Source organism: Moschus berezovskii, chromosome 1, assembly GCF_049115385.1.
Source record: "Moschus berezovskii isolate FMDL1 chromosome 1, NW_MosBer_1.0, whole genome shotgun sequence".
Taxonomy (NCBI): domain Eukaryota; kingdom Metazoa; phylum Chordata; class Mammalia; order Artiodactyla; family Moschidae; genus Moschus; species Moschus berezovskii.
In genome coordinates, this window is record NC_142460.1 from 5,506,276 (window position 1) to 5,522,163 (window position 15,888).

The window sequence follows — 15,888 nt, forward strand, 5'->3', positions numbered from 1 at the left end:
ATGAAACAAGCTCTTGAGTCCTACAATTGCAGGGAACTAAATTACATCAACAACGGTGTGAGTGTGGAATTGAATCCTTCCCCAGTCAAACCTCAGATGAGACTGAAGCCCCAGTCAACACTTTCATGGTAGCTTTGAGACCTTGAAGCAAACAACCTTGGGAAAATGTGCCCAGGATCCTGACCTGCAGAAACTGTGATGATAAATATGTGTTTTTTTAAGCCATTAGATTGTAATATTGTTTCACAGCAATAGAGTTCTATATAGCATCCATTGTGTCATTTGTTTGCTGCTGCTAAGTCACTTCAGTCGTGTCTGACTCTGTGTGACCCCATAGACGGAAGCCCATGAGGCTCCCCCGTCCCTGGGATTCTCCAGGCAAGAACACTGGAGTGGGTTGCCATTTCATTTGTTTAACTAGCATCTATTATGAGCATGCTGCCAAACATGATATTTCGGTGGGATAGAAGATAGTTTATTTAATTATCATTGAACCCAAATAGAACCAGCTTGAAAGTCATCCCCCCGCATTCTATATTTTGTTGTTTCACAGACGTCAAAACAGTGACACAGAGACAATGTATTGCACAGCACTGCTATTATTTTTCTCATTTAATGCTGTTCCCATAAACAATTTCCCTTTAGGCAAAATTAAGTGTTCATGGTAAACAAACTTATTTAGTATCATCACTCCACTTAATTGAATTATCATGTTTTAATAAAATTATTGATGTCTTAAAGTTTCTGAAAAAAGTTTGAAAAATATCGTTATTCCAGAAGGAAGAGCATAGGGACAAACCAGGCCTGCTAAGCACATGCAGCTACAATAAATTATCATCATCAAGTCTGGGATCAATGTTGTAGTCAGAAGATATGGGATTGAGGTGAATGGAAGGGAGGCTTAGGAGAGTGGGGATATATGTATTCTTATGGCTGATTCACATTGTCGTATGGCCGAAAAACCAACACAACATTGTGAAGCAATTATCCTCCAATTAAAAATAAATAATGACCTTTTTATAATATGAACTGTTTTAGATACAAATATTAAATTAATATTTCTGGTTTTATATATTATATGTGGTTAAATATTCTGCATTTCTGTGGTTAAATAATTGGAACTGTCTTGGTTTTCAGCAACTGTGAATTTTGTGGTTAAATTATGTTGTCTAGTTTTATTTTAACAGCTAGGTATATGTGTGTGTGTGTGTACATTTGTAGGTGATTTTCACACAAGTTATAGGTCATTGTAACGAAGCCACAGAAATCTATGAAACTAGCCTATATATGAAAATCATATAAATCACTTTCACTTCAGGTTTAAATTTTGTCCTGTAAGTCTTAGCCGTTAGTAGGAACTTGAAATTGCTCCCAAGGCTTATAAACAGAGCAAATTCTTCTTATTGTTTTTTAGAGATACAATTACCATAATGGAACTGTAGTGTGTGATTGTAGAATGGAACTCGCATCCTTTATAGAAGTGTAAAATGTACTTCTTCTGTTTGAAAGTGTAATTCTGATGTTTTAGTTCACCCATAGGAACACGTTTTTCTATGAAACTGACAACTGCAATTTCATTATTTGAACAATTTTTCCAAATCTCAATCTTTTTTATCAGATTTTAAATTACTGTTTATGTTGTTCTTATGCTCTCTTATGGTATGTTTCTGAGTTTTTATTTACATGAAAGTGTGTTTTCTCCGAAAACAAACAAAACCATACAAAAGCCATATTTTTGTATCAGAAAAAGCAGGTTAATATAACTAGTATGTCGGTGGACAGGTAATGAGATTACAAGGTCTTTACAACCAAATGCTACTATTTTGACATTGATCTACTGTAATCAAGTATTGTTTATTTTTTAATCATATCTGTTTGTCAGCCAAACAGATGCTCCACTGTATTTCAATTGAAATAAAAAATGATATCATGTTAATTCAAAATCTATCCATGTGTGTTTCTACATTTTTATTTCTCTTCACAGGATTTATTAGTATGTTTTTCAAAAGACAACAAAAGTATTTTTCCAAGATCATTTACTGTTGATGAGGGATTAATCACATACTCTACAGATGAAAGCATAAACTGAAACCAATCTATGTAATAAACAGTTTAACAATAGCTATTAAGAGCATAAAATAGTTGATCCTTTGACTCAATAGTTTCTTCCAGGAATTTATAATATGGGTTTAATCAGAGATATGCATAAAGACATATTCAAAATTATTCATCACAGAGTACTTTATTTTATTATAAAAGTAGAAGTTGAATAATATTTCATCTTGTATATGTGCCACGTCATTTTTATCTATTCATCTGTTAATGGGCATTTGGGTTGCTTCCATATCTCGGCTGTTGTGAATATTAATATGGTAGGTCTATTTTTAATTTTTTTGTGAGACCTCAGATTATTTTCCATAGTGGTTGGACAAACTTACCTTCCCATCTATAATGGTTCCCTTTTCACCACATCCTCAGCAGCACCGGTTATCTCTTGTCTTCTTGATGATAGCCATTCTAACAGGTGGGAGGTGATCACTTACTGTGGTTTTGATTTGCATTTCCAGTTGATTAGTGATGTTGAGCATCATTTTTGTGTTGGCCATTTTAATGTTCCTTTTGGATAAATGTCTATTTAGTTCTTCTAGCATGAGAAAGGGAGATTTGTAACCTTTCTCATGGATAAACAGACCTTGAGCATACTATGCTTAGCAAGATAAGTCAGAGAAAGACAAGTACTGTGAGATATCATTTATACGTGGGATCTGAAAATAGCTTAACCTGTAAAAGAACAGCACAAAATGGTGGTTACCAGGCAATGAAGTGATAAGGATGATGGTATTTAAGGGTACAAACTCTTAGTGGGTAACAAGTATAGATATTTAATGCACAGTATAATGAATATAAACAATATAATATTGTACTATAATTATGTAATATGATAAATATCTCTACATCTGCAATCATATCACAGTACATAAAACTTCAAAGTAACACACTGTACACATTAAACTTATACAATGCTACATGTAAAATTCATTCAATTTTTTAAATTGTCAATTTTTTTAAAAAGTAGAATTTGATAACATAAGGATATATATATTATAGAAAATAAACAAAGTGTGGCATCTCCATATGGTAGAATAGTATGCAACTACTAAAAAAAGATTTTTAAGAATTATATAATGACATAAGCTGGTTTAATGTTGAAATAGCAGAATACAAAACTAGATTATTGAAATAGACACCTATAGAAGAAATGTGGAAAGGAAAAACAGTAATAGTTTAACATTGTTTCTGATGGAAATATCATGGATAATGAAAAATGATGGATACCTAATTTTACCTCCTATCAAGTTTGTGCCACAGCTCTTCAGTAAACCTTAATGTCACCTTAGCCCATTTGTAGATTTACTGTGAAGAATTAGGATATAGACAGTGTCTATATCCAGGATAAATAAAAGAGTCAGAACAGCCTTCTCTGAGCTGCACTCTTCCTACAGTTGGTGGTAGAATAATTTTCTAGACTAATCTAGAAATTTGAATTCATAATTCATATTAATTAATGCTACTTATCAATACTGGGAGAGAATTATTTGATATTGCAGTATTAAGCCTCATAACTATACAAGTATTTTGTGGGTTATTTTATGGAAATGTGAATATAATTAAAACTACCGTGAACAGCAGTGAAGACCCTGGAGGCGGAAGATTAAGGCACATATCAATAGCTGAATAGTTCTTACCTGAATATGACTTGGAATTTAGGAATGTGAGGGAGAAAGAAGAAGAGAGGGGAGTAGTGAGGGAAAGATGGAAACGTGGTGAAGAGCATCCCCAAATTCCTGAAGGACGTTTATGAACAAGAATCTCGTGTTTAATTTTAAGTACTTTCGTTGTTTGTTCACTCGGTCGTGTCCGGCTCTCTGTGACCCCAGGACTACAGCTCACCAGGCTTCCCTGTCCTTCACCGTCTCCCGGAGCTTGCTCAAACTCAGCTCCATTGAGTCGGTGATGCCATCCAACCATCTTGTCCTCTGTCGTCCCCTTCTTCTCCTGCCTTCAATCTTTCTCAGCATCAGGGTCTTTTCCAATGAGTCAGCTCTCCGCATCATGTGGCCAAAGTACTGGAGTTTTAGCTTCACAACAGTCCTTCCAATGAATATTCAGCGTTGATTTCCTTTAGGATTGACTGGTTTGATCTCCTTGAAGTCCAAGGGACTCGCAAGAGTCTTCTCCAACACCACAGTTCGAAAGCATCTATTCTTCGATGCTCAACCTTCATAAAGAAGCTCTCACATCCATACATGACCACTGGAAAAGCCATAGCTAAATTGTGATATACAGTATCCTTCCATCTCTCCCCAGATAATGTCTGTTGAGTACAAGGATGTTATATACAGGTTTTGTTTATGTAGCTGTTTGATAAGTGTGTTGTGTGTAAGAAGCACCTGGATGTGTGTCTGAAAGAGGAGTGTGAACATGTGTGTCAGTATGTACACATGTATGAGTGTGGGCAAGAGAGTGAATGTGGTCCAAGCAGGAAAGAGATGGAGACAGATGAGCTTGAGTATCTATTTGTGTGTGTGTGTGTGTGTGTGTGTGTGAGTATATACGAGAGAGTAAATATTTGTCAGAAGGGGGAGAGGGTGATTGAGACCGTGTGTGTTGTGTGTGAACAACAGAACATGTCTGAGAGAGTGAGGCGTGCATGCGTGTGAGACAGCACGCTGAAGGATCTGTCTGGTTAACTCTTCTGTCCGGTTCCAAGGAGCCCAGAGGAACACTGTGTTCAGAGGGACAGGGAGACATAACCCAGAACTATTTGGCAGAAACAGGGGTTGAGAAGGCCCCGGAGGAGACTTTGTGCATCCCAAACTCATCCTCATCCCTCTCAAACCATGAGTTTGACAACCTTGAAAGTGAGGCCATTCTCCTTTCCACAAGCCACAGAAGTGGCGTTTGGGCTAAACTCTGAATCTTGAGTAACTGAGGACTCTGGCTGTAATCAGCGTTGATCACAAAGATGAATCTACATAGTTTTCAGCCCAATGAAATGATGTTCAGTGCCTAGAAGGGCCTCTAAAGCAAAGGTGGTGGTAGAATGTGGGACAGGCATTCTCACACGTGCATACAATTCAGGGGCTTGTCAGTTGTGAAGGCCAAGCGACCCTACACACTTGACCGTAGGGATGAACTGAACGAAGCAGGTCAGCTAGTGACCACGTCCTGCACCCTGCTAGCTAATACCACTGCCTCACGGAGTTCTTCAATTGCTTAAAACACTGGGTGAGATGGGAGAGACCCAACTACTTGGGCTGTTCAAGCTCAACCAGATAAGGAAAGCAATCGAGTCCCTGCAGTGTAGACTTGGTGAGAACACCTGGACCTTAATAGATGTGCATTCTATTTGAAGTGCTTTTGTTACTGTCTGGAGCACTGATTCTCCTTAAACAGCCAGTGGAGGTGAGAGGGTCCCATTATAACAGACTGGTTGAGAGGTTGACTTTTGATATAAAACAGACCTATCAGCAACCACGTTTTAGACTGGGAATATTGTGATGTTAATCTAGCCAACCTACCAAGTCTTCTTCAATAGCATGTAATCAACACTACTATTTTGTCAAGGTTGTTGTATGCTTCCCTGGTGGCTCAGATGGTAAAGAGTCTGCTTGCAATGCTGGAGACATGGGTTCAATCCCTGGGTGGGGAAGATGCCCTGGAGAAGGAAGTGGCTACCCAGTCCAGTATTCTTGCCTGGAGAATTCCATGAACAGAGAAGCCTGGCAGGCTACAGTCTATGGGGTCACGTAGAGTCAGACATGATGGAGAGACTAACACATTCACTTTCGTGAGATAATATACATAATGTGCTTCAGACAATGTTTTAAGACAATGGTAACAATATTGGCTATCATTATTAGCATCAACGCTAAGTAAAATCACTCTGGGAGATACTGGGATTGTTTCATAGCAGACACCTGACCCCCAGGCTATAAACATCACTGTGTAGCCAGAACTCACTGCCATCCACTTGGGATTTGCTTTCTTGTTTCCCCTGATAAGTTTTGATTGAGCTAATGCAGAAGGCCAGTGGCAGTGTTCAGCTTTGTCACTCAAAGGTAAAAACCATATTACTGTCCTCCTTTCTTGTTCTTATAATCACCTTCACCTCATCCAAAACAATCAGTGATAGAAAACAATTTGGATTCGGGTGAGGAAATGGGAACTCTGGGACTGCAGTTCAATTTTCACTGAAGCTGATTTGCCCTTGCTCTTTAGCACTGATAAGGAGACAGAAATACAGTCAGATACCAGGTTGGGAGAGAGTGAAAGACAATGGAACCCAAGTTTGTAACACAACTAGATGCCCTGTGCTGATACTGGGGCTCAGGGCCAGTGTCTGGCAGCCTGACAGTAAAGACTGGAAAACATCGAGAGGGAGAGAAAGGAAATCAAAGCCTGAACCGTTTACCACACAGCCATTGGACACAAGGAAACTTACCCCTGGCACCTGGCCTTTGAGGTAATGCTCCTTCTTCTCCCAGGAGCATAATAGCTCCATTGTTCACCTCGTGAGGAGCTCAGGCGTGCAATCAGGGAGGGAGAGAGTCAGACCCAGGGCATAAAAAGAAGGTGAGCATGGCCTTTGATGTGCTTCCAGGCCCGGGTTGGGGACCCGGGCTGTGAAAAAGAGGCATGTCAGCGATCTTTGTCTTCTCACCTGGGAAGACACTTCTAACATTGCAAATCCTCGCCTTTATCTGCCCCCAGCGCATTAAATCAAATGGGCACGGCTGTCATCAGCTGGGGCTTGAAACCAAAGCACACACTCGGGTTTGACTTCATCGACACGCCTCACTCGCAAGAGCAAGATCGGATAACTTGGGGCCGAGAGAAGGCGGGCGGTACAGCTGTAGTGAGATGTTTCTTACTATGGCTCGTTAGATGTTTTCCCAGACAAGTTCTGTTGGTGCAAGTGAAACAGTACTGAAGTTCAAGAATACTTTCAGACGTAGAGGATGCCAAGGACCCTGGGCTCAAAGGCCCTAGTTCCAACAAGGAGCGACATTCATTCTACTTATTACAAACATTACAGTGAGCCCCCAGGAACACAGGACTTCGATGTTTTATTAACATATATCAACTGTTATCAGATGTCAATAGCTCTGGTTCCTGTTCTCCAGGTGTCTATAACTTTAGGCCTCTGATTCATGATGTCAAATATGTCCAATCATTTCTAGAACATGTCTACTTTAAAACTTCTAGCTATACAGGATTAGGATTAGGTTAGGATTCTAGCTATACAGGATTAGGATTCTACCCGGCTAGATTAGGATTCTAGCTATTACTGATTAGGATTCTGCACTTGTTGATTTAAAGCCACAAGCCTTTAATAAGAAGCTTTCTGTCAAAAGGGCTTCACTGGTGGCTCAGCTGGTAAAGAATCCACCTACAATGTGGCAGACCTGGGTTCGATCCCTGGGTTGGGACGATCCCCTTGGAGAAGGGAAACGCTCCCCACTCCAGTATTCTGGCCTGGAGAATTCCGTGGATTGTATAGTCCATAGGGTTGTAATGAGTCCGACGCGACTAAACAACTTTCACTTCTGTTAAAAAAAAAAAGTATAGGAACAATTGAATTATAAGGACTGAGCCATTAACCTTTAGCCACTGGCCATCTCCTTGATATCCTCTTCACCCACATTACTGCCCTGTGCTACCCAGAAATTTATTAAGTGGGATCTTCCTAAAGCAGCAAGACACTGCTGGTCCCTTGAGCCTCATAAAGGCTGCTGCCCTCCTATTTCTTCAGATTCTGTCACCATGGAGAGGGACTTTCACCTTGCTGCTACTGGCCAAAGCTTACTCTGGCAACATAAGGCTAATATATATATATATATATATATATATTTAAATTGTATTTATTATTTATTTATTTGGGCTATGCCGGGGTTTTTTTTTTTTATTGCTGTGCGGGCGTTTTTCTAGTTGCGGCGAACAGGGGCTGCTCTCTAGTTGCGGTGCGCCGGCTTCTCATCTTGGCGGTTTCTCTGGTGGTGGAGCAGGGCTCTAGGGCTCATGGGCTCAGTGTTTGCAGTTTCTAGGCTCTAGAGCACAGGCTCAATAGTTGTGGCGAATAGGCTTAGTTGCTCTGCAGCATGTGGGATCTTCCCAGATCAGGAATCAAACCGGTGTCTCCTGCGTGGGCAGGCAGATTCTTTACTACTGAGCCACCAGGGAAGCGTGGGCTAATATATTTAATTGATGCAATACAGTGTATCCTTCATAGCTCAGTAGGTAAAGAATCTGCCTGCAATGCAGGAGACCCAGGTTCGATCCCTGGGTCGGGAAGATCCCCTGGAGAAGGAATTGGCAACCCACTGCAGTTTTCTTGCCTGGAAAAATCCCAATAGACAGAAGAGCCTGACGGGCTTCAGTCCATGGGGTCACAGGAGTCGGACACGACTGAGCGACTAAACCACCATCACAGTGTACCCTTCCTCACACTTCTGTGTGCCTGCTAAGGGACTTCAGTTGTGTCTGACTCTTTGTGACCCCATGGACTATAGCCCTCCAGGCTGCTCCGTCCATACGGATTCTCCAGGCAAGAGTACTGGAGTGGATGGCCATCCCCTCCTCCAGAGGAACTTCCTGACCCAGGGATAGAACTCATATCTCTTGTGTCTTGTGCATTGGCAGATGGGTTCTTTACCACTAGTACCACCTGGGAAGCCCTCCTCATACCTCTAATTCTCTATAATTTCTTAATTTTGTAAACATGTATTATTTTAATAATTGAAAAATAGATGAGTTATCTTTAATACTCAGTTCTAGTGTCAAGCTGCGTGGAGGAAACCAATAGAAAAAAATATAATGAAAAGAAATCCTACAGTTCTGTTTCCAATGTATATTTGTTAGAATGTAGTATTAAGCCACAAAGCTCTCTGTCCCATATCTGATTCTGTGAGCCTCGGTTTTCTTATTTGAAAATGGCAGCAGTAAGGACCTACCTCTCAATCTTCTTGTGGATATCATAAAAGCATCTAGTTCAAGAGTCTGTCATGATGTCAGTTTCCAGCCTCCTGTTTATTCTCTATTCACATCTCTCATGACTTTTAGATAAATGTCCATGAATGCAAGAGAAAATATAGAACCAGTCTTGAAGGTAATGTTCAGTTCAGTTCAGTTCAGTTCAGTCGCTCAGTCGTATCCGACTCTTTGAGACCCCATGAATCACAGCACCCCAGGCCTCCCTGTCCATTACCAACTCCCGGAGTTTACCCAAACTCATGTCCATCGAGTCGGTGATGCCATCCAGTCATCTCATCCTCTGTCAGTAATGTTATCTGAATCCAATTTTAAAAATTGGATCATGTGGAAAAGAGCTTCTGAACTGGCTCCCAGTGATCCCTGCCTTCTGGTGTTTATATCATTCTGTAATTCTCTCCCCTTGAGCGTGGGCTGGACCCAGGAACTTGTTTCTAATGAATGGAATACAGCCACAGTGATAGGAGGTCACTCTGAGAGCAGGTTATAAAAAAGCCGTGGCTTCCACCTTGTCTTCTCTCTCTTGCCCCTTCTGATGGAAGCCAGCTTCCACCTTATGAACTGCTAGATGGAAGATTAACTGAGGGTGTCCTGCTCCAACCATGTGAGTGAGCTTGTAAGTGCATCTTTCCCTTATTTGAGCCTTCAGATGACTGCAGCCTCAGCTGGTACTTGACAACAGCCTTATGGGAGACTCTGAGCCAAAGACACCCACCTGAGCTGCTCCCAGATTCCCAATGTACAGAAATTCTGAGATAAGAAACATTGTTGTTTTTAAGATACTCAGTTTTGGTGTAATTTTTACGTAGTGGTAGAAACCTCGTGTGAACCAATATATTCTCTGTCTTAAACATTCATTTATTTTCCATTGAAACACAGTTAATCTGCCATGTTGTATTAGTTTCAAGTGTACAGCAAAGCAGTTCAGTTCCTTTTTCAGACTCTTTTACATTATGGATTATTACAAGATAGTGAATACAGTTCCCTGTGCGATACAGCAGGTCCTGGTTGTTTACCTGTTTTATAAACAGTAGTGTGTACCTGTTAATACCAAATTCAACACATATTTATTAATGAGATAGCTTACATTCCTTTTTCTTTCCCATACTAGGTCTTTGAACTCTTGTTGTGTATTTCACGCTTACAGCACAACTCCATTCTGACGAGTTATATTTCAAGTTGTCAGCAGACTCATGTGGCCAGAGGTTTGTTATCCTCCTGAGCAGTGCTACAGACCAGTGTATTTTCCTACACTCTTTCTCTACTGTTTTTACTCGAACCCTTCCAGGTGGCCATGACTAACATTTATACTCCTTTTTGTTAAACACAAACACACTCAGAAAAGTTTGCTATCCTCTTTCTAATATCCCATCACTCCTATTACTCCTATATTCTATGAAGACCTAGCTAGGCACTATATACTGATGAGGGGGTGATGTTTTTGTTTCATAAATACCCTACACTTGTCCTCAAATCACCCCCTAATAGAACCAATGTAGCTGTGAAGGTGTCTTAGAAACTGCGCCTTCCCTCATGGGGATGTTGTGTGCATGGTGACCGAGTAGGGAGGCCACATCATCAGGCCGTGATGGCTTCTAGGAGGTGCCAGGCAGGCTGAGAAGGGCTGCAGTGCTGAATAACCAAAACTTGAAGCACAGGGTCAAGAGAGACATGGAAAATGACAGCAAACTGGGACAGCTGGCGAATTGCTTTGCCAGCCAAAATGTGTGCCAAAGCCCACAGATATTTTTAAATCTCTCCCATGCCTGCAACTGGGAGGAGAAAAAAGGAACAGTGTGGTTGAGAAAGACCTATTGTCTGCATGGTCAAATATTTTATTCTTATTCAAATAATAATACTAATTGTAAGCAGTTACCAAAAAAGGGGGTCCAACTAGAACAGATTCCAGTGAGAGGATTGGGTTTTTATTGAATTAAAAACAGTAAAAACACGCATCTAGCTCATTTAATTGTCGCCTTTAAATCACACAGTAACACTATCCATGTGTTGATGTCACAAGAGGCGAAATTGCCGATTATTTATTCACCACATAATCCAAGTAAGTAAAAAGAAAATTTTTTAGTTCCAGTCTTTTGGTTAACTATTTTAAAGGATCCACACAATAATATATAGAACCCCAGATTTTGCTGATTTGGTTGTCACTGTCACTTTGACTCTAAGCATGAGTGTTTTTTTTTACTATGCTCTCTTGGTAATAGCCACCCAGGGAGGTCTGGGAGTGCTTCCTCCCCCAATTTTCTCATAACTTGTGGCTTTTTTTTTTTTTTTAATCTCCATGTCTGAGCAGAGAACAGAACTGGGATGTGAGAAAAAAATTATGTGCAGGAAAATATTTCCCATCACTATTCCTACAATGTCATTACATTTAATTGACCAGCAGAAAGAAAATAAGAATTGCTTGTGTGCCTTCACCAAAGAGAGAAAAACAAGGAATAAATAATGGCTCTATTTCCTAGCTGACCTTGGAAAACAGAACTAGACTGAAAAAATCAAAACTCCTCTACTGCAGGGGGCCCAAGTCCAGCGAAAGAAAAAAATGAAAGCATTCGCCACTAGGAGGGTAAAGAGAGGGGAAGAAAGTGCCCTGGGGGATGGGTTAAATGGAATAAATCACCAGCAAACATTAACCCATCAGCCGAGGTGTGCCTCATTTTGATCAGTCTCCTGATACTGTCTGGGGTCCTGAAATAGCCCCCAGAAGGGACAAGTTGACCTGTCCATGGCCTGTCTGCTTTCAGAACCCTGGATCTTGAGAACTTGGCTGTGGCTAATGGATGTTCACAACAGGTGTCCCATCAGAAAGTGGACTGAGCTGGCTCCCTGTCTTCCACTACATTGCCCGTGGGGCAGGTATGTTCTCCAGAGATGCTTGTAGAATGAGTGAACAACTGTAATGGGGGCAGCTGTTGGTCTAGCTGTAAAAGGAATTCCTACTCAGGAAGCATAAAAAAATCTATAGGAAATAAAATTTAAAACTCTATAGGGAGGTAAATACAGTATCTTCCACGTTTTTTAAAAAATTTTCTTGAATTAATTTTTACTGGAGTATAGCTGTTTTACAATGTTGTGTTAGTTTCTAGTATACAGCAAAATGAATCAGTCGTACACAAACATATATCCTCTCCCTTCTGAATTTCCCCCCCATTCAGGTCACCATGGTATACTCTCATTAGCTACTTATTTTATAAAGAGTATCAGTGGGGTATATGTGTTCATTCCAATCTCCCAATTCCTTTCACCCAACCCACTTTCCCCCTTGGTATCTATATACTTATTCTCTATCTCTTGCAAATAAGATCATCTATCCCATTTTTTTAGATTTCACATATATGTGTTAATATACGATATTTGTTTTTAAATTGCAGGCTCCCCTCTGTGTGACTCCTTGTGAACCAATCCCCAGAATAACCTCAGGTGATGGGACATGTCTTGCCATTCCTCTGCCATAATATCTTTCCTCACTACCAACTCAACTTCTTTCTAGGCTGCTTGTTTTCTTAACCTTCCCCCATGTTGTTTGGTTTTCCTGCACATGTAAAAAGTATGTATAGTCTCCAAAATTGTGTGTGTGTGTAAAGTTCTACATGCCTGTGTGGCTATTCACAGGAACTTTGTTGTGAAGAAAGTGCTAGAAGAAGATTCTGATTCTAGAATCTTCTAGAAGACAGCACTGGAAGAAGATTCTGATTCTAGAATCTTCTAGAAGAAAGCACTGGAAGAAGATTCTGATTATAGAATCTTCTGGAAGAAAGCGCTAGAAGAAGATTCTGATTTCACCAATTAGAAAGGCATCTAGGAACCCCAACTTTAACATATGTCCAGACTTTAACAAAGCAAAACAATGGCAATATATGAATAAAATTTAGCATTAAAATTATTTAAAAACCTTTCTATTATTAGGAAGGATGATGTCATCAGATATATTTCTTAAATCAGTGCATGATAAGTCTGAAGTGAGGTCAACTCATTCGACAATTGACTCGTGGAAATACAAAGGATGAGGTAGAAAAGCAGAGGGTTTGGTGTTTGTTATATTCTTGTTAATACTCTTCAGCTACATGTAACTCTCCCATGTCACACGTGGCATCTTCTCCAGGAGTGAATTTGAGGGTGGAGATGTGGAAAGAAAATACAAACTTGGTTCTCAAGTCTCTGAGGTGACTACTTCCTATCCCTCCATGACAAATTCATCATTCGTTTCTAAATCTAGAGAGAAAAGCAGGGATATGCACTGTGTTGGAAATAAGGTGACTAATATACAGCTTCTTACAAGAAAAACATTTGTGTGTCATTATATCAGAAAACACAGACACTGAGTCAAGGAACTTTTTCAAGGCATCTGTTTGGCATCCTCCTCGCATGTGTCGCTTCAGCTGGCGGTAGTGGCGGGAGCGGAGGCCCGGAGGCTGTGCGACCGCCTGGGTAATAGCCCCTCGGGCCGCTCCCGCTTCGGAGACGCTTGTAGAGGCCGTGGGGAGGCTGAGATGCTGTCTGGCGGAGGGGGCCGGGCCGGGCGTCTCCACACCCCCGCCCACGCGGGCCGCTCTGGGGTCCCCGGGGTTGCCCTCTTCGCTTCAGGTTTTGAAATGACTGCTGACCTTTCTGAATCCGGTGGCATGATTGCAGAGGAGGCCAGAGGAGCAACACCAAGTGAGACGCAGATGACCCGCTTCGAGTCCTTTACTGTGGAGTCTGTTCATTACCAACAGAGTGCTGTGAATATATGCCTGATGCTGTTAGATGTAGACAATGGTTACAGAAGACTTTTCCAAATGAGTTTGCAAAACTTACTGAAGAAAATTCACCCAAACACGAAGCTGGAATTGGTGAGGGTCAAGGAACAGCAGGGGAAGAGGAAGAGAAGAAAAAAACAAAAGAGAGGTGGAAGGGGTCAAATAAACAGAAAAAGAAAACTGTACCACAGAAGGTTACGACAGCCAAAATTCCCAGAGCAAAGAGAAATATGTAGCAAGAGTGTGTGGCCTTGCAACTTTTGAAATCGATCTTCAGTTCAGTTCAGGCGCTCAGTCGTGTCCGACTCTTTGCGACCCCATGAATCACAGCACGCCAGGCCTCCCTGTCCATCACCAACTCCTGGAGTTCTCTCACACTCATATCCATCGAGTCAGTGATGCCATCCAGCCATCTCATTCTCTGTCGTCCCTGTCTCCTCCTACCCCAATCCTTCCCAGCATCAGAGTCTTTTCCAGTGAGTCAACTCGTCGCATGAGGTGGCCAAAGTATTGCAGTTTCAGCTTTAGCATCAGTCCTTCCAATGAACACCCAGGATTGATCTCCTTTAGAATGGACTGGTTGGATCTCCTTGCAGTCCAAGGGACTCTCAAGAGTCTTCTCCAACACCACAGTTCAAAAGCATCGATTCTTCGGCGATCAGCTTTCTTCACAGTCCAACTCTCACATCCATACATGGCCACGGGAAAAACCATAGCCTTGACCAGACGGACCTTGGTTGGCAAAGTAATGTCTCTGAAGCACAAAGATTTTTTGCTCAGAGATTCTCCTGTGGTACCTCAGGGGAGGATGAAATCATCATTCAGGGAGACTTTACAGATGATATTATTGATGTCATTCAGGAAAAATGGCCAGAGGTGGATGATGATAGCATTGAAGATCTTGGAGAAGTGAAGAAGTGATTTTGAAAATGTGTCTGTATTTAATGATCTGAACTGATTGTTGATATGGCCAAAGGGAGAGAGGCCTTTTTAAAATATATATATTTATCCTACAGTAAAACTGTAGCCTACCCTCATCCTTGGCATTTTCACTGTTCTGTCCAAGGCTGCTTGTTTTTTGGTGTGTTTTTTTTTTTAATTGCCAAAGTCTAATAAACAGGAGAGACTGTCATGCTTATGCATGAGATAGAATTTAGTCAAATAAAAAATTTTGATCATTTGGTACTGAAAAAATAAGTAAATAAATATTATATTACAATATAATAACCCATAATAAAAAAACTTAAAATTAAGTTTTAGTTATGGATTAATTGGATGATGAATTCATTATGTTTAAATAATAGTGTATAATGTCAAAGAGATGATTTTGGGGGAATAGGTCTCTAAACAGCTGTATATATGCTTACATATTTGGGTGCAAGCATATATAAAATCAATAATATTGAATATATACTATGCACAGGTTTTTTAGTATTAAAAGAGCACTGGAGGTCTCTATGTCTACATTTACATCTATAACTACATGTTTGCATGCTAAGTCACTTCAGTTGTGTCTGACCCTTTGTGACCCCATGGAAAGAGGAGCCTGGCGGGCTATTGTAGCCCGCCACGCTCCTCTGTCCATGGGATTCTCGAGGCAAGAATGCTGCAGTGGGTTGCCATTTCCTTCTCCAGGGGATCTCCCCGACTCAGGGATGGAATCCTCGTCTCTTGCGTCTCCTGGATTGCCAGGTGGGTTCTTTACCACGAGTGCAACCTGGGAATTTCTACATCTATTTCGACATCCCTCGTTCTCTCATCTGGGGTCCTATGGCATCCTCTCTCTACCATTATCTTTACTTTCACAAAAAAGTTTTGTTGTACCACAACTTCCTTTTGAAAATAGTTGTCTTGGTCCAGTGCTGACCCAGTTGAATAGTCACTCCAACAGCAGCTCCAGGAGGTTCACCAAGAACAGACTGCATTGGAAAATCAATTGGAACAACTTTGTCCAGTCACTGTGTTGAGACCCCCTTCAAGATTCATGTCACAGTGGGTGACCTCTTCTGCAAAGATCTTTCCTTTGAATGTTTCAATCCTACTGCTTGACACAGATGTCTAACACTGTGTCAAAAGCCGTGAG

At 41.0% G+C, this 15,888-nt stretch overlaps 1 pseudogene; it reads left to right on the plus strand.

The window, feature by feature from the left end:
• The first annotated feature begins 13,069 nt into the window (after positions 1–13,069).
• Positions 13,070–14,980, plus strand: LOC129552367 (density-regulated protein-like; annotated as a pseudogene).
• Positions 14,981–15,888: the final 908 nt, after the last annotated feature.